At 35.7% G+C, this 25,450-nt stretch overlaps 1 long non-coding RNA gene across 1 annotated transcript in view; it reads left to right on the forward strand.

Moving 5' to 3' along the window:
• The window catches only part of LOC113944698, a 99,137-nt gene extending 74,033 nt beyond the window's left edge, over positions 1-25,104 (forward strand). Inside the window, exons 2-5 of the long non-coding RNA XR_003526757.1 lie at positions 2,955-3,015; positions 4,691-4,830; positions 22,826-22,873; positions 24,197-25,104. This is a non-coding gene — a long non-coding RNA (uncharacterized LOC113944698). The remainder of the gene's footprint in view (positions 1-2,954; positions 3,016-4,690; positions 4,831-22,825; positions 22,874-24,196) is intronic.
• The last annotated feature ends 346 nt before the right edge of the window (positions 25,105-25,450 follow it).

Raw genomic sequence — 25,450 nt, forward strand, 5'->3', positions numbered from 1 at the left:
ATTGCCATCTTGTAAGTAGTTTCAGACAGACATACGTTGAAGCCTTTTTGTGGATTTGAGGCTACTTTTTTGGGTTTTATTCAAACCCTTAGCATATGCTGCACACAGGGGGTTTTTTGTAGCTTAGTATGCTAGAGTTAGTGCTAAAGCTTCTTATAAAACAAAGAATCAAACCAAAAATGCCTAGGGAGAGGAACAATAGACAGAAGGTGAGACAAAGACAGAACATGAGAAGTAATCTCAGCTGGCAGGTCCAGCCAACCACAACAGAGTGATAGTGTGGAAATTTGTTGAGAGAGATTTTCAGGACACCATTGGCCACACAGAAAACAGGGTACACATTATGTGGTTCCAAGCACAGACCTCTACATTACTGCTACTCTCAAATACCAGTGCATGGTAGAAATAGTTTGCCCTCATATAATTTATGCTTATATTTAAACAGTAGCCAGCCATTTTTATATACTTAAACTTGGCTGAAAGAAAAGGATTGTGCTTTAAAACATTTTCAAAACGGTAAATAAATCTAGCATTCTAGTTAATGACATAAGTTACCACAATTTGTTTGACATGAGCTTTCAAGAGTGAGAGGTGAGATATTTTCACAGTAATATTTTCATTTACCCAAGTGGAGGCTGTATAAAATGCAAACCAAACTGAGTGAGGAATAACTGATAGCTGATTTCGGCAGTGGATGTTGTGCATATGTCATTGTTCAGAATTCCATGAAGCTGCTGGACCAAACTGTTCTTGGATCTACTTCAGTTTGCAGAGGTGTATGTACTTATTCTGTGCACTTTGGCCCACCTCCTAAAGGCAGATTGGGGACCTAAATTCATTGAAAGAAAGGGAAGCTAGATGCACGAATACCTTTGAGAACCTAGCCTTTTCTAATTATATCTTATGAAAACTCTGAAGTTATAACCATACTAGAGAATTGAACAATACCAGGCAACATTCCCAGGTACCAAAACAGTTTATACTGTTAAATTTTTAATGTAGCTACTGGCATGATTTTATCCTGTGCCAAAAGTTTCTTGGCTGTAGCTCATGAGTCTGCATGGAAGTGGGATCATTCCCAGCGTGTAGTTTAAATATATGCACTTTGTTCAGTTATGTAAGAGTTTATTAGTGGGGACATAGTGTCTTTCAAGCCAACCATCCACAGAGCCAGAAAAAGTAGTCCTGTACATGTTTCATAGACACAGCCTGAATAGCTCTGGGAGGGGTTAAAAAGCAAGAAAGACAGGAAAGCAAGAAAGACTGGGAAAAATCATGTGCATCCCATGTTAAATCTTTAGTGGTAAAATACAAATCTGCTCAAATTCATTATTTAGTTTGAAATGACCATCCCCTACCTTACAGACACTTGTGTGATAACAATGGAAGTGTGTGTGTTCTTCAGGAGGGCACTGAAACATAGTGATATAATTTGGCAACGACAGGGTCAGGGGGAATACCACCATACTGTGCATAGCAAAATCTTTATGGATAAAAATTAGTTACACTGCTGAATCTTATTGACTATTCTGTGTACAAATGCTGTGGTACACTATAGAAAACCTCTAATAATAATTCATATTATTCATATACGTCATCTGTAATGGCAAAAAAACAGTCCATGCTGGTTTGATTTTTTCCTCTTAGTATTTCAATACTAACATAGACCCTACTGAAACCTGTTCTTTATACTTGCAGTATCCTGAAGAATATAAACCTAATGTTATTTTTCTACAGTTTTTGTAACATGTTCTTTTGTATTTCTTTGATCATTTGTTGTATGATGAACTTAAAAATAGTTTTGGATGTATGTGATTGGTTTTACTGAGATTGTTTGAGTGGTTCATCTTTACCTTTTTCATAACATTTCACATAGAATAAACATATGGTATGTTTATTGTCAGATTTAGTTATGTTCTTTTGTTTTTTTTTGGTTAATTGGTTTTCTATTTTCAGATACATCCTTGGTATAGGTAGAAATTTCTAGACCAATGAAGTTGGGAAATATTGACTTCTACTACAACATTTCTCCAGGGTTTTTTTCTATTTTTCAGATTTTGAGAAATTAAAGATATGATCCCACTGAAATTAACACCAGAGATTTCATTTATGTTTGTCCTAGTTAGAACAGCTGGGACCGATTCATCATTGCATGGGTGTAGCCCAAAACTGTGTATTCTATAGCCCTCCATGCCATTTCCCAGAAACTGTTGTCAGTAGAGGCCTGTGAGGTGGCCCCCCCCCCCCCCCCACCATGCTCCTGTCCTCATGCCCTTTTGTGGAATTCCCTGACTGAGCACCCTCATACCCTTTTATGGAATTCCCCACTCTGAGGGAAGGACTGAACATCCTTTTATGGAATTCCCCGCTCTGAGGGAGGGGATAAGCATTGCTGCCTGAGCTGGAGAATATATAAACCTGGAGTTTCAGAACCTGGCACTCTCTCTCTCCACTCGTGGGATCCAGAGGAGGACTGCAGCTCACCACCACCCTCGGCTGGACTACAATCACCACTTTTAGCTGGACTGCGGCAGCTCTCCCACCAGCAGGTTTTTCCCCTCTCCCTTTGCTTTGGACTCAGGGGGGGCCCAGGGAGCACTGTTTTGTTTGTGCCCTGGGGTGCCAGGTTGTACATTTGGGTTTTGTGGGTTGATACCAATTGCTTGTCTGTGTAGTTGTGCTTATTGTATTATTTTATTAAATTGTTATTCTGACTTACAATCTCTCTTTTGAGTTGAGTTCATTTCCCCTGCTGGTTAACTTTTAAACCAGCACAATGTTAGACCCCTGTATAGGGAAATTTTTTTGTGTAATAATCCATCAGTAAGAATAATTTCCCAACAAAACATTTTACATGGACATTGTACTTTGGAAACAGGTTTTAAAACTCTTTGAAAAAAAATACTCTATTTAGAGAGATTAAAAAACATGTCACTTTCTGCTTTTTCATTTAGGAAAGAGTTTGTAAGACTGAGATGTCTGCCAGAGAAATTCCAGGATCCTCTAAAGACTTTTGTAAGAAAATACTTTTACCTGTTTTGTTTTCAAGAGTTCCAAGTGTTATTCTAAAGTTTCAAAATATCTGTATGTTTTATTACTAATTTCTTAAGAACATATTGCATTAAAATATTGGTTTAGTATGTGTGTTTAACTGAAAAAAAACATTTTTTTTAAACTCAAATAGATTTGCCTGCTTCTACTACCAATAATCTTTCAGTGGTTAGACTGACAAGTCCCTAAGATACATTTTTAGAAAGTTTACTGAATTCATTTCACTAGAGGTGTTTAAACATGAGTGGTATCATGGTTTTTCCTTCTCCTTTGATACGCTTTTCTTTTCAAAGATATTCACAGAACACATATTTTTCTTCATAAGGATTGCTTTTATTATGGTTTCTAAGGAAAGGTCTCTCCCTGGCTATTCACAATGTTTTAAAACCGTTTTGACAGTTTGCATGAAACTACAACAGATCAAAGATTTCCATGATACAGCCCTCTTCCTTGCTCAGGTGGTTAATAAAGCCTATTTGCATGGTGGATAGCCAGATAAAATTAGGTTGCACAGTAAACTGAAGTAATAACAGTTCTACATGCTGTTCTGCACCCTGTGACTTCTATTCCTGCTTGACTTCAGTCACTTTATCTTTTACATTTATACAAAACATTTATGAGGAAGGAACATATTCCTTTGTGATAACTGGTTTTACAAACTCAATGTTTTCTCAATGTGCCATCATAGGAATGTACTAGCTGTTCCACCATTTATGTGCTGTTGTCTACTTAACAGATTTTCTATTGTCTTCTATCTTTTGCCAAAAATAAGAAGCAGTATAGGATACCAATGTTGAAACAAAAAAAAAAAAGCTTTTATGTCCAATTACTGTCCTCCAGATTCCAGGAAAAGTCATTTAACTTTCTGTGTTTAATGTGGTGATGACCCAAGAGCTTGGTGAACCTGGCAGCCTTGGCAGGCATCCTTGACAGCTTGTCAAGCCTGAGGCTACTGCATGTTGTCTTTCCTCTCAATAATTAATAATTAATTAGAAACCATGTTTTTTTAATGATGGGCTGATTTAAATGTACTGGTTTTGGGGGTTTGTATTTTTTTAAAACATTCATTTTTTGAAAGCAGGATGGACAAGTAGGACGAAAGATGTACATGCCTTCAAACAAGTCAGACAAAATCACTGGAGGAATAAAGGCCTACCATACACATACACTTGTCTGCATATATAAGGATGCATTTGCACAGAATGAATCTAGTCCCTACTGGCCAAACACAAGTGACTAAACACTTTTTTGCAAGCCCAGAAAATCAAACACAGCCTGAAGCACCTCATTTATGGATTTCCCATGCATACAAAGCACAAATCCAAAAGCTGGGGTTTTTTTTCCTTAATCACTTGGTATGTTCTGTGGAATGTGGGAAAATTATGGCCCTAATTTTCAGACACTACGAGGAACCACAGAACAGATGAGAGAAAAGAAAAGGATGATCTTGTTAATTGATGTCATTTCAGTTTTCTCCTGGTATGCTTAATTTCCATGTATATTATGTATTACATATTATTATTTTACATATCATTAAACATTACATACTATGTATTATGTACTGAATACTGTATATTATCTCTATTTCTACTTTGTATAGTTTCCCACACATTTCATTTAGCCTTTTGTTCTCTTGCAGAGGTCCAAGTTCAGTGAAGGTTCCTGATGTTGCTGACAAAGCAGAAGTCCACAACTGCACCTTGAAGAAGAATCTCCGTCCTTAAACTGAACGTCTATGTTCCACACCCAGTGCCTAAGGAACACCTTTCAGAACAAGAGGTGAGTCAAAAAATTCTCAACAGGGAAATCTTGGGGGAATCTCTAATTGAAGTCCCTTCCTTTGTAGAAATTAAATGCTTTGTTGCCAAACCTGTCTCCCTATATTCAGGACTCAGAAAATGACCCTACAAAGGGATATCTGTATATTTCACCTAGACTTAGTGTCAGCATGGTTTTCAGGAACAGTTCATCCACAGAGAAACAGAAGTTCTCCAGGGTTGTTATTGTTCCCTTGTAGATGATAAAACACTAACAGAGGAGAAGTGATTTCACACTATGCATAACAGCAGCATGACAACTCCATACCCAGCTGCAGTCCTTGTTATACTAAGCCTCCCTGAGTGAAATTGTATTTAGTCTACTAAATGTAATTCTGTTTCTATTGTTCTTGGGAAAAAATAAAAATCATCAGCATTAATATTAACTTTCAGACACCAATGTATTTTGGTAACTATTTAACATTTGTGAAAGTTCTGTTTAACTCATATTAATAAATAGCACTACATGCATACACGTCCTCTTCCACACCTTCAGACTTGCCAACAGTGTCAGCAATATATACCTAAAGGGTGACCCAACAACAAACAGAGGCATTTCCACAAATTTATAAACTGTAACTTGAGGATAGCTGTGTTAGTCATCAGGGAATGTTCTAAGAGAAAATTTAAACATAGGAGTAGAATATTGTCTTTTAGGTTATTTTGGTTCTTCTCTTACTATTATTGAGTGTAAACATCATCAGATTAGGATAGTGTAGGAGTTGTGATCTCTTAGTTCTTTGGAGAGACATCCTACAAAAAGAGGAAAATGTATCTACACAACAGTATTATCTAGTGTTTCTCATTATTTGAATTCAGTTGTGGAATTCCATTTGGGGACAAACACTCAGTTGATGAATTGAGATTTTTGAGGCAAATTAATTCCTTGTAGGACCATCTAGCTCATTTGCCACTTCATGTGGAAATAAATCTCAAGATCTATCTGAACTCCAGTGTTGTTTCCTCTTAAAGAATTTAGGGTGTCAGTTTCCAATATCTTCTTACAGTCACTATTTGGTGAAATGATGTTACAACAGTGAAGATCATAGAAATACCATTTTATGACAAAAAGATGGGAATAGGTCTTAACAGGTTGAATGCCTTATTTCTGTCCAAAGCCAGTAGCAACTGTGCCAGTGTTGTCCTGGACGGTTGTTTTTATCAATCTGTTCCCAAAACTTCCAGTGATGTGGATCAGACACTGAGTTTAGCTGATCTATTTGACTTCTTCACTATTCTTACTGCTAGGAGAGATTTCTGTTTATGTGTGTGCAGCCTAAATCTGCCTTTCACATGATTGTCACAGTTGTATAAAAAAAATCAAAACCTCTCAGATAAAATGCTTTCCTACATCTCTAGCCAACATTATGTAGAACTTCCTGAAAAACTGTGGGATATTATTTTAAAAATTTTAGCGCTTGTATTTGTACGTGTGCTTGAGTCTGTAATTCATGGATTATGTAACTGCATACATTGGATTAGGTAACTGCATACATAATGATCTTGTACAGATGCTATATATTATACTATGTGCACAATCCATTTCAGTGCAAAATAATAATAAAATAAACATAGATTTTACAGCCCAAGGGGTAAGTAATATCTGGTAGGTTAATTAATTGAACAGTAATCCAGGAGGAAATGTATTCCAGTGGAGACAGTGGAACACTCCCTTTCCAATTGATCATATTTAGTTAAGAGGATTGGCAGTAGTTTTCAATTCACTCAGGTGCTGCTTTGGGCAGGGTCTGTGTTACTTAATCTAATAGTTCTTTTTTGGCTTTGATGTTGATAAAGGCCCCTGAAACTCATCTTCCTTAATTGTATTATAATAGAAAGAGTGCCCTAGGGACAATAACAAGGAACGAACCCCAAAAGACAGAATTCATTTGCTGCAATTGGAATGTGTTAGGCTATGTGATAAAACCTCATCTGTACATCCTCTGAGAGTGACAATTACAGGTGGTGACCAGAGAAATACTTTGCCAGGCTACTCCCAGGCCCATCACAGGAGCCATCAGCCAATCAAAAAAACCTATTTCTACAGAGGTTCACAAGTGCTCAATGGCAGATGTGGGAAATCCAAATTGAAGACTCAAAGGAACAGATGGTCTGTCTGGGCTCTTCCCAGGGCTGCCTCAGAAGACACTCAAGCCCAATGTCCACTGTGAAATACATGTGAACAGAGGACCATTCAGACTGAGGGAGGTCACTGCCTAGAAGTATGGGTCACATTCTGGAGTACAGGGGAAGAGTATTTTGGGATCACACAGGACTTCTTATGTGATGTTTAGAGGAGAAGACAAAGGCAGGAAAAAGGGTTGATTCAGTCAGTCTGGGGAGAAATAAGCGTTGGAAAATAGGGGGATGAGGAGAGAGAAATGTTTTGGCACACGCAAATAATTTACAGGTCAGTAAACTTGTCTTCATGGGATCAATGCAGTCTGTCCTGTCTTCTTATTAAACTCCATTTCTAACTTGTTTTCTTGCTGAGGGACTCTATTTGATGCACATGAGTGGACAAGTTCTGAGTGTCAGCAGCTGCGGTAGGACCTCCAGTCACAGGGTCCTGTGAATACAGTAGCTGGAGGAAATATGCATGTGCAAAGGAGTTTCTGGAGCTAGGGTAATGGGTTGAATCTGGCCATTGGCTGAATATTCACCTTACCATCTCTCACTTTCCTCTCCCATAAGATATGGAGAAAATGTAAGGAAGGTGAGAAGACTTGTGGACTGAAATAGTGAAAGTTTAACAAAGAAAGCAAAAGATGCATGTGTGAGCAAAACAACAGGAATTAATTCACTACTTCCCATGAGCACGCATGTGTCCAGCCAGTTCCTAGAAGGCATGGCCTCAGAATACCTAATGGTCACTTAGGAAGTCAAATGAACTCTCTTCTTCCTTCTTTCTTTGTGGTCTTTATTGCTGAGTGTGGTGTCATATGGTATGGAGTGACCATGGATCCTATGACATAGGATAGCATATGCATGTGGTCAGTTTAGGCCAGCTGTCCTAGCACTGTCTTTATTTAACATTTAACATTTTTAGTGTCTCTCCAACCAGTAGAAATCTACTTCTGTTTTAAAACTTGGGTCTGGTAATTCAGAATTAAATAGAAGGTAAAAATAAACATTGGAACACAAAGTTGGCAGCATCAAGGGATACCCAATTAACATAAGTCCAACGCTAACATCAAAGTCAACATTTTCATTTGGACAAATGGAATTAAAGATCTACTTTCTGTAATCTCAACCAAATCTGTGATTTGCCAGACCAGCTAGCTAACCAACCATCAGCACAAAGTGCACGCCAAAACAGTTTCAATAGAAAGACAATTAGATTCTTTGGACTAGGAAGTCTACAACTTCCTCCTGAGGGCAAGAGGAGAGGCAGGCACTGATCTCTTCTCTGTGAGGCAGGCACTGATCTCTTCTCTGTGGTGACCAGAGACAGAACCCAAGTGAATGGCCTGAAGTTGTGTCAGGGGAGGTTTGGGTTGGATATTAGAAAAAGGTTCTTCAAGCAGAAGGTGGTTGGGTGCTGGAACAGGCTCCAAAGAGAAGTAGTCACAACACTAAGCCTTACAGAGTTCAAGAAGCATTTGGACAATGCTCTCAGGCACATAGTATGACTCTTGGGGGTGTCCTGTGCAGGGCTGAGTTGGACTTGATGGTTGTTGTGGATCCCTTCCAACTAAGAATATTTTGTGATTCTGTAATTCTCCAGCATACAAACGTGGAAAGACATCTGTCTGAAGTACCTCACCAAAATTACTTTGTAGCACCAAATACTGCCTTCACTTAATCTAGAAATCTGATATAAGGCTACCCTGATTGAAATCAAGCCAACTGAGCAGAACATCAGGGTGCTACCTGAGGAAGCCTTATATGGAGAAGGAATAGAACGTAAAGTGGGAATAGGCTTCCCATAGAAGACACTGAGTTTAAATGTCCCAAGATTAATAATTTGTAGAAAAGCAAGGATGGAGAAAGTCCAGTTCCTCATTTGGCTTTTCTACCTCTCCTCTTCTAAATATATGATTCCTGATTTTGGTAGAAAGGGGAAGGAAAGAAGAAAGTTCTGCACCACCATTCTGAAACCTGAGGGATTCCCTTACTCTCCACCGTGGTAAAACAAAACTTCACTGGTTGACATAGTGTGTCTGTAAGTAACGTACAAATGTGATAAAAAAAAAGGCTCATTAAAAAAGGTGAAAGTGCCTGACTTAAAAAAAAATAAAAATAACAGGTATAAGGCTTTAGCGACAAGAGTAAACCAGTACCTGGCAGATCAGTTACTGTGTCAGTAGCAACAAACTAGTAGACGCAACACTAATAAAAGGTACAAGAGGACCCTGATCTCTGTGTGTCATTCCATCAGTTCTCTGGGTTGTGCTGGATATTGATCACAAATAAATAATTGTTCCATCCTGCTGTTGATTAAAATGTTAGTAAAAGTACAAAGTTACAGCACCAGAATCTAAAATCATAGCATAGCTATGAAAAATCCATAAGGGGTCAAAACATTTTTTCCTCCCTCTTAGTCCTTCCTAGACTAATACAACCTTCTTGTCATACAGAATTTCAAGAGGATAACATCTGAAAGATAGTATTTTAATTTTCCACCTACAAGTGACAAAATGTTTTTCTTGAGTACTTGTATTATACTATATATTTTTTTTTTGTATTATACTATATATATTGTATTATACTATATATTTTTTTTTCACTTTCTGTAGTATAAAAGCAAACATGTACAACAAAGTTTATATAAATCATACATAAGTTTACTTATATAAAAATTTTAAGGAGGTAAAAATCACTTTCTTTCTCAGTAGCGAGTCTCTGGACCAGATTTAGTGTCTACTTTACTTCCTTTTGCAAGTAGCAAAAAATTATAAAGATACGGAAGTTTTTTTTGGTTTTGTTCCCAAGTACTGAAGTGCTTTTATTTTCTCTCTCTCATGTTTCAGAATATCTTCTCTACAAAGCAAGTTCCTATGGTCTTTGTTTCAAGTAACAAATGGCAGGTTGATCCTCTTAAAGTCTGTTCAGAGGCTTTACATGAAACTGTAGAGCATTATACTGAAACCACCTGGACGTTATGTGAGGTGATAACATCCAGCTGAGAGGTGACAATAAGTAGTTGGTAGACCATGACATCTTAAAATTAAGGCCTTTCTGTGACAACACAAAAATAGTGGCTCACGTTGCTGTTTTTTAGCATGATTTATTAGCTCTTGTGTAGAGAAGCACCTGTGTGTTTAAAGAAGTTTTGAATGAAAACTAACTTACGTCTGCTCACTTGGTATAATTTGTTATTAAAAAAAATATCCTACTATAGCAATCAAATCCATGAACCTAAATAAAATAAGCATTTTGAAAATGGAAATAATACAAAATTACTTTTATTATAAAAAAAATAATATATTGATATGTAAATTGAATTTTTGGGAAAAAAGGTTTCTGAATAAGTATTCATTACATAAATAGCCTGTGACCAGAGTATCTGAGTGCTAATTTAATAAGGAAAGAAAAAGATTTTTTTCCAGGTAAAAACGAAAGGCATTTTTTTCTGTTGTTTTGACTGAGGGAAAAGAAAAAAACAAAAAAACAAGCAACAAAACAACTATCTTCCAAGTTTTCCTTGAACAGAGTAAAAGGACAATACTTTCCTAGAGAAAAAAAAAAATCAATCATTTAAAGATTTTTTTGAGGGTAGGGAGTGTATTTGCTTCTCTAAAAGTTTTCAAGGAAATTATATATCACTAAACCCATGGAAAAACTAAAGGATGCTGTAAATTAAATTCCTTTAATAAAAATTTTCTCTGTATCCAGTAGTGTTAGGGGAAAAGAGATGTTTCACTGCAGCGTCTTCTTGATCTCTTTTCTGTTCTTCTCTGTTATACATATTAACATCACAGCTACATCTCAGCTCTCCAAGACTTTGACCACTTGCCTCTGATTCCCGTACTCCTCAGCCTCTTCATACACAAAGGCCAAAAATGTGGTCTGGAGTTTGAGGTGAGGAACAGCTACTGAGGTCTAAGTCTCATGTTGCTTTGTCATATGAGCTGATAGAGTGCATTTCTGGTGCATGATTACTCATTCTTCTTCTTTACCCAGCTATGGGATAGCTGGGATTTGAGATCCACTTAGCAGCAATCAATGAATTGCAAAATAGTGACTGTAGCTTGCTGGGTGAGAGATAAAAGGAGCTTTGGCTGGGAACACAGAAAAGAAAGGGAACTGTTGCCAGCAGCCTTCAAGGAAATTGAGCTTTAAAAACATGAAAACACTAAATGAATCACATCATTATTACCTGGGGAAAGAGGAAGTAAAAAAATCACAGAACAAAAGGCTACAACAAAGAAGGAACATTTTAGATTTGTTTTTTTTATTTACGTGCATGTGATTTTTTGGCATCTTTGCAAGGCCTCAGTAGGACATGGAAAGAGAATAAGCTGGGATTCAGCTGAAATACTAACTGGAATTTAGAGAAAACACCAAAAGAAAGGTGTTGTAGCATTTCATGGGTTGAACCTATGTTCCTTTATGGGTTCATTGGACCGTAAATTTGTTCATTTTACAATAGTGGAGAAGACAATTTTTTCCTGTCTTTTGGGAAAAGAGGAATTCTTCTCCAATAAGTATTGACCTCTCAGTTTATCTATATTGACAATGCTACAAAAAAGAAAAAAAAATGAAAGGGGGAAAAAAAAAGAGAAAAACAAAACAGCTTTAGCAGCAATCTTTAAAATCTAAGTAGACTCAAGGCAATCATAATGACTGACAAATTTACATGAAAGCCAGCAACCTTTGCATTCATTTACAGCATTTTTCCCCTACCATTTTAAACTTAGAACACATAACAGTTGTTATGAACGTGTTCTTCTTATCCCATAATCTATTTCTGATAATAAGTTTTTTAAGCTTCATATTATTTCCATCAGAAAATTAATTAATTGGGCTTTTTTGATATATAAGCCTTAATTCAAGGCTTTATTTCTTGAACTACATGCTGAAATCACCCCAAAATATATGATTTGCATGTCCTGAAGATCCTCTACCTTATAGAATAGTTGTAACATGGATTTACTAAAAACCTCACTGTTGTATCATTTTTTGTGAGTGTTTGAAGAAATTATGTGAATTATCAAGTAAGAGACATTACCAACAGTGAAATTAAATAGGTAAGAATATAGGTCTTTTTCTCTGGAAAAGTCCCATGCTACAACTCTGTGACTGTCATTCTTCTTCATACAGTGTTTTGAAAAAAATTATGATGCAGGAGGAAGTAATTTTGCTATGACAAAATATGTTCTACAAAAAATGTAATTAATTCTGGTGGTTGATCAAATGCATTAATTAACATAAGAAAGCCCCCAAACTGAGGGAGAACTTCCACATCACCATAGAAGATATAACGCAAAATTCCTCTTTCTAATTTTTCTGAATTTTATTCAGATTGTTCAATGTTAAATACAGTGTAAAAAAAAAAAAAAAATCCAAACTATAAGGAAAGATATTATCTTTGCTACCAAGGAAAAGAAGAAATTTACTAGAATGTTTGACGTTAAGTCAAGCTCAGATCATATTATTTCTCTATAAACATGAATTATGCAGGGGAGGGGAGAGAAAAGAAAACCTAGAGTATTATAATACTTATGTGATTGCAAGAATGGTATTCACATCTAGACCATGAACATTTTCAGTCATAGCATTTGTCTAACTGTCTAAGTCATTATAGTCTGTGGAGATTTAACTTGTGTAACAAATTCTAAAGACTTGACTTTGTTCCCTCGACGTAGGCATCTAGTGCTATTTCAGGTGACCTGTGACATCCACTGTCCAGTTGATGCACTGGGACTTGAACCTTCTGTATATTCTATGTCAACTGTGATGGCTATTATGACATACCATGTCCGTGACAGCCTAGGGTAGTGTAGTCAAAAATCATTAGACAGTTCAATTTATCTGTAGGTGTCTATTCTCTTGATTCAAACAGAAATATTAAACATCAGGATCATACTGACAAATAATATGGCGACATGAACATATGTTGTATGCATACAACTCTTAAAATATAGATATGCCACCCCTCTGAGCAAGGGGGAAAGGGTGAGCACGCACCCTTTAAGTATGATACTTAAAACGATATATGCAATAAATACTTTAAAAAATGCTACTTAAACAAAAATCCAATTATATTTTCATTAATCTACCATTCTGAAAATATTTGTAGCAGATTTAGAAATTTCACACAGATGTGTATAAATACAAAGCTGTAAGCCTATATAAGCAGATGTACTTTGTTTATTCTCCTGTACTCCCTCACCTCATACCCACATTCACAACAGAATAACAACCTATTAATAAAGCCAAAGACTAGTAGAAGGGTAGCAGCTGAATTCCTATTTCTCAGTATTTTTGCAGTCAGTAATATGTTTATCTTATGTCCTAGTACCTATGGGGAAAGATATCCAGTTGTTGGAATGCTCTTTTTTTCCTCAGCTGGAAAATTACAACATATGTTGCATAGATCCCTTTGTAGAACAGGATTCCAGCTGGTATCCAGAAAAGATGCCACAATAAATAAATTATTAAATTGTCCAACCTTAGGTGTGCTCATCTAATGATGCCAGAGAGTATGTCATTGTAAATGCCAAATACTACAAGACATTTGCCTGCAAGTGAGTCCTGGCAGGGAAATCGTACCTGGGCAGATGAATAATACAGGGAGAAATGTGTGAAAATATTTCTAAAGGGCAAAGTAAACTCACACTTTGCTATTTATAATGTTCCTTATACCACATTTGCAACCAGCTAGAGAGCTAAAATTTCAAATTATCAGGAACTGGGGAAACCTTTGAAATAATGTATAAAGGATGGATGAGTTCCATCTAAAGCAAATAGAACTCAAACCTAAAATAAAGTTTATGGGGAAGTTTTAAACTAAAGACTGAGGAAAATACAATAGGTGTACAAGAGTGAAGTAATAAAATCTCTGCAGTATTACAAACCCTGACAGAACAGAAGTCAGTAACATTGAGGATGGTAATAGATAGGATCAATACCTATATATAAGATTTTATTGAAGCAAAGCCTATAAAAAAATGACAACTAGAACAGGGACAAATATATAAGTGATTCTATATGGATTATAAAAATGTAAAGAATTAGCTAACCAAGATGAAAATTCTGACTTTAAATAAGAGTATTTTCCTACTAAGGATTGAAGAATATGATAGAGGTCAGATAACCACAGCAGTACCATATCTTGGATGGAAGCAGACAATTTTCATCAGGAAAGGTATAAGAAGTTGTATATGTGGAGGAGTGGCGCTATATGTTAAAAGGAAGACAAGAAATACACAGAGCAAAATAACTACTGACAATGAAATAAAATTTGTTTGTATAGAAATCCTGTGCCCAGATAGAATTGTCTAACAGTAAGGATGTGCTATCAGCACCTTGGGACACTTAGATATGAAATACTAGAGAAAATTTTTTTCATGTGTAAGTAGTGACTGCTATATCTATTAAATTTCATTAATGAAATTAAATAACATATGCCTTGTTGTTATCAGATTATTTGCTGTATATGGAATTCCAGAAAGCTTTCTGCAAAGATTCTTGAAAAAGTCACTACTCTGTCATATAGTAAAAAAAGGAGGTTGTACAGATGGATTAATGACTGCATAAAAGAGGTAAAAAAGGACTAGATATGTCATTCAGTCTGCTGGGTTCAAGCATAGGAGAATAAATAGTGACATTTCAGAGTAATTTCTGAGAAGATTTGTGCTGGTCAATATATTCAGAGGATGAATAGTTAGGTGATAAAGCTTACTGATGATGTGCTATTACTGAGAGTTATAACAAAATAAGTCTGTCTAAAAAGAGCTGAGGATGGGTCTCGCACTGCTAAGTGTCTGTTAAATATTATGGCAAACAAAATTCTGTGCTGACAGGTGAAAAAATACATGGGAGGTAGAACAACAGAAATTGCATGTACACAATTATTTGTAGTCATTTCATATCCTTTTACTAAAAAAAAATTCAACCCAAAACATATCAGCTTGAAGGTGAACAGAGACTAAAAATACAATTAGAATATTTAGGAAAGGAACAAAACAGAAGTCAAAATTGCCTCACTACATAAATGTAAGTGGATTCACAATTTGTCTACCAATTAAAATACAACTTTCCTGCTTAAAAAAAAAAAGGATACAAACAAAAATAGTCCAGGGAGAAAACACAAGATGCTCATAATTATGGAAGAGTTTACATGTGAAGTGGGATTGAATAAACTAGGATTCTCCAATATGGAATAAAAAGAAAGATGGGATTATGATATGTATCTGTTGAAAAATGAAAAGCCTAGAGACTAAAGATGTGTTGTTTTAAAAGAAAAACTGAATAAACTCTATAACTTCTGGAGAGAAAATAACCAACTACACAACAAGAAAAAAAGTTTTGTTATTTAAAAAAAAGGGACTTTGAATTCACTTTTCAGGTACTGAAAATTACCAACAGACTGTCAATCTCATTCACTGCCTAGGATTTTGACTGTCTGTACTCAAGACCAACTCCACTGTGATGCTTCTGGAACCTAAGGTCAGACTGCTGGGAGAAGAGCTGTGTGAGAAGCATTAATTGCATTCCCCAATCCTTTGCTTCAGAATTGGATTTAATTTCACAGCCTTGCTCTTGCCTGATCTGTATTGCAGGTGCACCTGTGCCTGGCTATGTGTCTTGCTAATGCTGACGTGCTAACTTGACCGGCTGCTTTGATTATTGCCCTGCTTTAATCAAGTTTGGGTTTGCTTGTCAGTTTGGGCTTGTTGAAACTGGCTATTGCCACCTTCTCTGAGCAGCCTGTTTAGGTACACTGGGATGACCCCTCCATAAGGCCTCTGCTTGCTTTGCTGTCCCCGTCAGTTCTTGGCCTACATACAGAAAAATAATATCACAAGGTACCATGGAGGACAGAAGAAGACCCATGTCCTGTTTGTCTGCTTATGACAGAGGATGAATTTTTATACTGCTTTGTATAAACATTGGAATGCTTTCTGTAGAGGGCTGGGACCAAACTATTTTCATGGCTAAGGTCTACAAAACCTTGCCCAACTGGTAGATACTGTCTATTAATGTTTTCTGTTTACATATTTCATTTTGGTAAAAGGTGATTAGTTGATCTCTATCTATCTATCTACATACATAAATATATTTACAATACTAATTGTGGTTATTCGCAATTACAGTGCAGTATTTCTTGATGCCATTTTGTGAAGTTTTACAACTTTAACTCTTTTTTCCCTATGGTTTCATGTAGACTCCTAAAGTTTCTTCCAGATACTCTGCAATCATCCACTGCCAATTATATGTTCTAATGCAGTTCAAGAAAACAGAATCTTCTTCTTACAGAAAAGATAACCATAAATTATTTTTAAATGGTTCTTCAGTAACAAAGAAATAATAAACAAACCCAAACCCCAAAACAGATGAAAGTATTCTAAGTGATCATTTTGTTAGGGAAAAATGGTTAGGTTTTTTTGAGCAAAACTGTGAACTCTGGGAACAAACTCAAAAAAGTTAGGGAAAAAGACACACGCTTTAGTAACTGTAACTAAAAGTTTGTTAACAGGAAATTCACATACTGTGACATCAAATGCCTTGTACAGATTGAACTCAATTCTATCGGTTCTTATCTGAAATCTTTAAATTATATATTATTGGACATTCCGGAGAAAAGGTCTGTTTTTCAGCAAGTGGAGGTTTACATATGAAATTATTTTTTTCTGAATTCCTTGCAATGCAAGAATTATTTTTGAATATTTCATTTTTCTTAATTCAGTCTTTTCCAAAACAAGCAAGCCAGCAGTACTTGATTGATTTTTTTGACTAGTCATAGGGTTTAAAAAAAAGATAAGTAATATAGACACTTAATGTATAAATAAATATACTTTCTATAAATTTGAGATCAAGCAATAAACATTATAATAATATAGAATAATCACACATTATGCTTGCCATTAAGAATATTTTCCAACTCTTAATGGCAGCAATTGTTAAAGAGCAACCTTACACATCTTCTAAATTCAGATTTTTGAAAAATACAAATGACAATAAATCCTTTATTACTATGCTGTATCAAGCAGTAGTCGTTGTATAATAAAAAATGTCTGTTCATTGTTTTTTAAACAAACACCTCTCCAGAAGAGTGGGTTAATAGTAATAGAATAGGGATATGTCAGTGGAAAGCATGGCTTAGTGAGCTTTTGCAAAAGATGAAAGTTTCTCATATAAAGTGTTTCCGTGGTAGAGAGTTGTTGAGTTGTTTGAAAAAATCTACCTACATGTTTTAACTTAAAATGACTGTTTCACATTACTGTTGATAGACTAACGCAGAGGTTAATATTGAGAATTACCTGTATACATGGCCTTCATTAACACCATATAATTATACTGAGGTTTCTTGAGCTTGACTTGTCAGATAAGATCTTATCTAGATGAATGGTTTTTCTTGCTTTGAATGCTTGAATGAATCTGAGAGTCATTTGGCACTTGGCAGCCTACATTATGACATGTTATCAGCCAAATAGTGCAAAGAAAAGATTAATTATTTTCAAGAAGAAATACATGATAGAAATATTTTAAAATGTAACAATAGCTATGTTGGCTCTAAGGAGAGAAAAAAAATTACAAAACGGAGACAAGTCCAGTGAAGAAGAACATCTTTCTTCAGAAACTTGAAACAGTTACCTATCAGTGAACACAACTGTCAACCATCAATCCCCTGCTGAAACATTATTTTCAGAAAGAAAGCTAAGAAATTCATGAAATATTTCATTGTCCTCATAACCATAAATGAATGCAATCACTTTTGTTGTTATTGTCATTGTCTTCAGGGTGTTTCTTGACATACTTTCTCTCAAGGGTAGTCAGAAGACAAATTGCATATTGAGATCAAATTGCATATTGAGATAAAATGCTGGAATACTTTTTTTTTCTTTTTTTTCTATTACACCTTAATTTCACTTTTATTCTGTAGCATTGCCATTCACTTGGTTACCTGTTTTTGGGCAGTCTTAGCATAACACAGAAATGCAGTTGCTGTTTTTTAAGAAACCTCAAACACTTACAGGAGTCTGGCTTCTGTTTATAGAAGAACTATGTTTAAATCTAGTTCAACAACAGTGGGATAAGTAACTGCCCTTTGTGTATAAAGGCACATTACAGAAATTTGAAGGATTCATTTTGTGGTGTGCTATAGGCACTTTGTAAAAATATTACCTTGTTTACCCTTTAAAATCTTTTGAACATAAAACACGTAAAGCACAGAATTTGTTAGATTTTTTTCAGTAACTGTACTTAATGGATCATAGACTCATAGTATGAAAGGGGTCAGAAGGGACCTCTGGAGATCATCTAGTCCAACCTTCCTGCTAAAGCAGGTTCACCTAGAGCCAGTTGCACAGGATCATGTCCGGGTGGGTTTTGAACATTTCCAGAGAAGACTATAAACATGGAGTTATATCTCTAAACATTTTTACACCAATGTAACTTATGATTTTTCTATTCTTGACATTAATGCAGATTAAAATGTCATATTAATTAAAACCACAATAGATCTTTACTGATCTATCTGATAGCTCTTTATCTAAACACTTGGATTATGTTTAAAACAAGAAAATAATATTTACAGAGTCACAGAATATTCTGAGTTGGAAGGGACCCCCAATGATCAGAGTCCAACTTTTAAGTGGATGGTCTTTATGGGGATCAAACTCATGCCCTTGTTGTTATTAGCACCATGTTCTAACCAACTGAGCTAATCAAAATATCCATGCCTCATCTTTGTCTCTCTGTGAGCACAGATGGTATGGTCTCTGAATCTAAATTTTAAAGAACTTGCATACTACAGTGAACAACAGTCAGATTTCTTCCAGACTTGTCATCTAATCCTGACCGTTGGGATCCTGCTTTTGGTCATGATCCCTAATATTGGAACCTCTGGGCTAAGAGAAATCACAGCAGTCTTCATAGGAAAGAGCAAAAAAACACTCAAATACAAACCCACAAAAACCCCAAACAACAAAACCTCAAAAACTATATTAATTTCCACAATGAATTGATGGGAAGCATTTCTATGATGCCAGACATTGTTTCTTTAGATACCAAGATCACAGTAAGCTAAAATAAATACTTCTACCATCTGTTATCAGTGCTTGCTGTAACAGTTAAAGTAACAAAACTTTAAAGTACAGAAAATCTCAATTTTCCCATTTTTTTCATGTACAAAGAATGTAATGAAGTATCTTTCTCCATATCCTCTCTCAGTCTTCATTGAATGTCATCGTTTTAAGACAAGGACAGTTATACTCTACCTTACCAAGGAGTCTAACTTAAAAGAAACAAGTATCTGTTGAGAATTCTGAGTGCTAAAACAATGTAAAATATGCAAATATTTAATGGTATTAAAACCTAAAATAATGGACAGATGCATTTTTCAATGCTACCATATTGCTATGTGTGTCCAATAAAGATCTGCCCATACACAACTATCTTATCCTAAAACTTATAACTGCAGTGAAAATAATAACCAATGCAATTCGGTCTGTCATCATTTAGTTATTTCAAAATTGTAAATAACATATTTGCTTCCTACTATTATTATTTCACCCTTAGGTTAGTTGCTAATGAATGATAGACTAAACCTCTAATCTTCATCTCTTGAGAGGATACTAATACCCTTTTGTCCTTTAATTTAATGTAGTGTTTCTTTTGGTTTTAAAGAAACAAATACCACAATAAAAAATCTTTTCATTTGTGTGTCCCTTAAAATTGTGTTAATTCTCACAACTCTGTGGAAAGTTAAACTAATTAGCAAAGTGAAACACTGAAGATGTTGATTGGACCTTTTCTTTCTATTTTTAGTTTTCCCTATCCTATTTTCCCTATCCACAAAAAGTCTGTCCACTGAAGTTGGTTTTCTGTCTCTCTTTGCATTTCCTCAGATCTTTCAACCTAGACCAAATTACTAGACCATTGTCTTTTCTTCATTTTTGAGGCATTTTGCAAAGTGACTTTGAAATGTTATTAAAAAACTATTCTGTCTTTAAAAAATTTACTCAGACTACAGCAAGTGATATAGATCATAAGCCAAACTATTGAAGGGGTGACAGGTATTTTGAGTCCTAAACCACATTTTGTTGCAATGCAGTCTGAGACTTCAAACAGAAATTATGGACATATAGCAAAGACACTGTAAGCAATTAACATTTTCCGTATGCATCTGATTATTATTGTTTTCATACTCTTATTAATGTATAAATAATGCTTTCAAGTCATTGCCATCTCTTGTTTTCACTGATTGCAGTGCTAGCAGACTGGTGATTGGCAGTGAATGACTGTAGTCAACATTGGCAACCAACAAAGATCTTTGTAGAGGAATAATATTTGATGTGGGGATAAAGTAGAATAAAATGCTTAAACAGGACCTTGCACCAACAAATAGATTCTTCTCTATAATCCATCTGGGAGATTTAATTATTGCTATATTACGTATAGATTAGCAAAATCTGGATAGTTAGATTTTTGAAGATTTGCCCAACTTCCAGGTTTTAAAAGCAAATTGCATTAATTACTCAATATGATAAAAGGTCTATTCATTTTGGGAATCTACTCTCTAAACAATTTTTGAGGCATGGTTAAGACAGTTTCATGATTCAGTAACACTGAAACAGGCAAATTAATAGGACCTTTAGAGATTTGTTAATCAAACTTTTGAACTGTGGATAGTTAATAATCCTTAGCAATATTTGACATTTAGAGTATATAATACTTTACAATAATAGTTGAATAATTACTGTTTCAACATCTTCAGATGCTAGGAAAAGTATTAATGTGCAGACAAGAAAACTGAGGCAAATGCTACTGTGCAGTTTTGGAATATCCTACTGGTTGGAAAGAGATAATACCACTATCCACAGTGCAATGACCTGGACGTTTACAAAAAATGGCAAGGAGATGTTGGCAAGGTGATACAATTCTACCATTTTTCACAGTATGCAAGGTAGTGAGGTAATACCTGTAAATGAAACACCTATATATTAGTTGCAAAAAAGAATTTCTCATCAACAATTTCTGCTACCAGTGAAGAGATACAGGTTCAAGCAGAAATTCCAGTCATCTGCTTTGGACGGGAAATCAAAGAGGGATTTTGGAGTATGCATTGTAAAACTAGAAAATCAAAATTAAACAAACAGGTGAAAATAAGAACTGTAGAAATTTTGTATAAATGGTAAAGACTAATAGCTCTGGTATTATGTGATTGGTAGGGCAAATTTTCTTTGTTCTTTTTGTTGTTCGTTGGTTTTTTTAAGAATCTTTTGAAAAGTGAAAGTAACATACATCATCATGGCTAGGCTTCGCGAACAAAGACTTGATAAGGACTCTACCCAACATTTGCTACAGGAGTGCTGGTGGCTAAAGAGGTCAATGTGAGATAGACAAGTCTGGTTGCAAAAAGCACAGCAGAAAGACTCACTGGATGGTATCAGCAAGAAACGATTCTTTCTGCATTGTCTTTTCTCTTCGAGAGTGATCCTGTGTGCGTTCTCAAAGGAAGCAACAGCATTATGCATAGTGTGTCTCCAGGCCTCCCAATTAGAGGCCAGAGTAGACCAGTGATGAAGATCAATGTGGCAAAGGCTGAGATGTTGCTTCAGGGAGTCCTTGTATTACCTCACCATAGAGCACAATCTTAGGGAGGCAGTAGTCCTCTATCCTGGAGATGTGCCCTGCCCAATGCAGCTGTGTTCTCAGCAACATGGCCTCAATACTCAAAACTGCTGCTTATTCTAGAACAGATGTATTAGTCACGTAATCTGACTAGTGAATGTTTAGGATTGTACGGAGACAGCGTTGATGGAAGTGTTCTAGGAGCTGTAGGTGGCGGCAGTAGATGACCCATGATTCAGACCCATATAAAAGAGTAGACAGCACAATGGCTCTGTAAACACTGATCTTGATACTTTTCTTCAGGTGTTTATTTCGCCATACTCTTTTATGAAGCTTTCCGAAAGCACTGTATGCCTTTGCTAACCTGTTGTCTATCTCTCCATCAATCTTACCATCTGAGGAGATGAGGCTACCTAGGTAATTAAACTGCTGGACTGATCTGAGTTCTGATTGGCCAATGGTGATATGGTGATGATGGAAGACTTCCTGAGGTGCAGGTTGATAGGAAATTTCTGTCTTCTTTAAGCAACCCAAAAAGCTCAGCAGCGTCTGCAAAGTAGGATGTTAAACGCTGCAGAACTGCTTCTGTGTGGGCAACGAGGGCAACGCTGTCTGCAGTTTGCGGACAACATGGTTTAAGATCTTAGTGTGGGCCTTCAGTCGCCTTAGGTTGAAAAGGCTTCCATCAGTACGATATCAAATGTAGATACCATCCTGATCATTGAGGACTGCCGGCCCTTTGGAGCATCATGCTGAAAAAGATTGTGGCTAGGGTTGGTGCAAGAACGCAACCTTGTTTTACACCACTGGTATGTGGGTTTATGCCATCCTGAAGTTTACAGGGAAAAATATTCTGCTACATATATGTGTTTTTAATTTTTTTTATTATTTATTTCCTTATTGTCCCATTATTTTTCTTTAAATGCAAATCATGGGACAGGAAAGACATAGCCAGGAAATAACTATGAAATAAATAATTAATTTTTGCAAAACATCATCATCATCAGCTCTCTCTGACTGATTCTGATTTTGGAGATGAAATTGAGAAACGTTAGAACAAGATGAGAGAGTAAAGGGGTTTGCAAAACAGCTGTGTGAATAAACAGAGAAAAAGAAAGGTTTTACATTATTCTTTATATTGAAAGAACATCTTTGGATACATTGAAAAATACTTCATATGTTTTTTAAATTTTGTTTGTTTTATTTTACAGCATGCAGAGCCCGCAGTTATCTGTAAGATGACAACAAAATTCAGGTTGGTAAGTAAGGATTACAGACATACATTGATCAAGTTAACATGGAATCTTGAGTTATCTCAGCAAAATAGGTGAAGGATATATATTAGTTCAGTTGATTAGAGCAGGATGCTAGCAATGCCAAGGTCGGTCATGGGTTCAATCCTTGTACAGGCTATTCACTTAGGAGTTGGACTCAGTGATCCTTGTGGATCCCTTACAACTCAGAATATTCTGTGATTCTGTGAATTAATGTGATTTGGAATTAAATACTGCTGTTCATTTCATACTTCTTAAGAAATAGCACATCTGTGATACTAAGACAAGAAATTGCCTAATGACGTGTATCCATTTGTTTGATAATTAAAAATCAACTGTAACAGACATATTTGCAGTACTGAAACTTATGTCTGATTATGAAAACCTCAACTATATAAATTATGTAAACTATATCAAATAATTTGTGAAGTAAAATTAAAATAACATATTCTGTGACATGACACAAAATGAAATGGAGCATCTTTTACTTAATACTTCTTGCTAGTTTCCCTCTTCTTTGCATGAAGGGAAATAGGAGAGAAAGACAGTTAAGAAAAGAGTATATTCTTTTTGGTCATATAAAGAGTTAAGAAAATCATAGTAAAATGCCACTTATTTGTATTACCGAAAAAAAAAAAAGAAAAAAAAGTGCATGAAGAACAGCATGCTTCATTTTACATTTTTGAAGGAATCTGGAGTTATACAAAAGACTTCCTGTACATCTGTTTGGGGTGAACAAAAGAGTATACCTAAAAGAGGAAAAGCTCAGAAGATGCATTTTGACTGTACAGTCCCAGACTGTGAACTGAATTCGAAGTTACAATACTTGTTTTTATTTTCTTCCTTGCTTTTACATATGTGATTTTCAGAGATTTTTATTATTTTATACACAATTTTATGTTAGGAACATTTCCTCATGGATGAAAATGAACTGAAAGTAAAACATAAATGCATCAAAATTGGGTTTTGGTGAGTTCAGCTTTTCTTGTCCTTTCCTTTCCACCCATTACTCCTCTTTGATTCACCAAGTGTAAGAGCAAATTTTAGAATCTAATTCTTCTAGGTAACATAGTATGTTACTTATAGAAATTAAAAAAAAAATTCCAATATTTCTTTTATTGTTCTATCCAGTGGAAAGCAGGTTTCCAGATCTAGGAATGAATTACTTAAAACCAGTTTCTTTAGTCAACCAGTCCATTTATTATTCTCTGCTGAGAACTTCATGTGATAGTTTGCTATAAAATAATACCAGTAAAAATAATCTTTTTACCATTTAATACAATGATGTTTTATCTGATTGTTTTACAGCTGATTGGATGTCGTACTATACTTAAAGAACACAGGTGCCCACATATCTCCATAGTGCTGTGAAGATATACTCCATATCTCCCATATCTGATCATAATTCAAAACCAAAATTGCTAACTAAATCAAGAAACTGCTAAAATACTTATTTCATAAATCAGTGAGAAAACATGGTGTCCTGGTTTCAATTAGGGTGGAGTTAATTTCTTCTCAGCAGTTTTTATTTGCTGCAGTCAAGATGAGAAGAAAGATGCAACAGCCAAAGGGGTTCAAACAGATAGCTCTAAGCAGCTATCGCAATTTATTGGGGGTGGCTAGCTCTATTTATAGGGTCTGGTAGGAAGGTTCTGTAAAGCAGGGAGGAGCATAGGACTGATGGGGTGACAACCAATCAGGAAAGGAAGGAGAGAACACAGGATCAGCAGGGACCAGTGAGGGAAACATCTGCAATGCTGTAAACCCTAAACAATGAAAAAATAGGGGATAAATGTGAGGGGAAAAAATATGATAAAATCCAGTAAAAACTGGGGTACAACAGATATGAAACTTGCATTAACAATTCTGATCTATCTTTGTCAATTCAACAGTCTCTGCCTTAATGAAATAATGTTGTGTGTCTTCAAAGTGTATCTTCATATGCAGTTGCCTCAACCATAACTTGCAGCCGCTTTTTCCATTCGATAAACTTCTGTCTCTTCATCCATGCCTTCCACAATTGCAGTGCTGTGTTTTGGATTCAAGATGAGAACAGTATTGATAACCCACTGATGTTTTAGTTTATTACTAAATTGTGTTTATTCTAAGTTGGAGACTTTTTTTTTCTTGTCTAATGCTCTGAAAGAAACTGTGAGGGAGCATAGCTGGGACACATGACCAGAACTGACCAAAGGGATATTCTACACTGTAGAACATCATGGTCAGTATATAAACTGAGGGGAGCTACCTGGAAGAGAAACTGATCCAGGTTTGGAAAGGGGTGTAGTGGGAAAGTGGGATCAGTAAGGGGGTGGTAAGCAATTGTATTGTGCAGCACTTGTTTTTCGTTTTTTATTATCACTATTGTTATCTTTTACCTTTACTACTGTCTTTTACTTTATTTTCAATTATTAAACTGTTCTTATCTCAACCTACAAGTTTTACTTTGATTCTCCTCCCCATTCCACTGGGGTCGTGGAGGGGAGAAAAGGAAGTTGAACAAGTGTCTGCGTGATGCTTAATTTCCAGTTGGGTTTAAAACAAAATACACGGTATAGTTAT

This window comes from Corapipo altera, unplaced genomic scaffold (genome assembly GCF_003945725.1).
Source record: "Corapipo altera isolate COAL_440 unplaced genomic scaffold, ASM394572v1 0, whole genome shotgun sequence".
In the NCBI taxonomy this organism is placed as follows: domain Eukaryota; kingdom Metazoa; phylum Chordata; class Aves; order Passeriformes; family Pipridae; genus Corapipo; species Corapipo altera.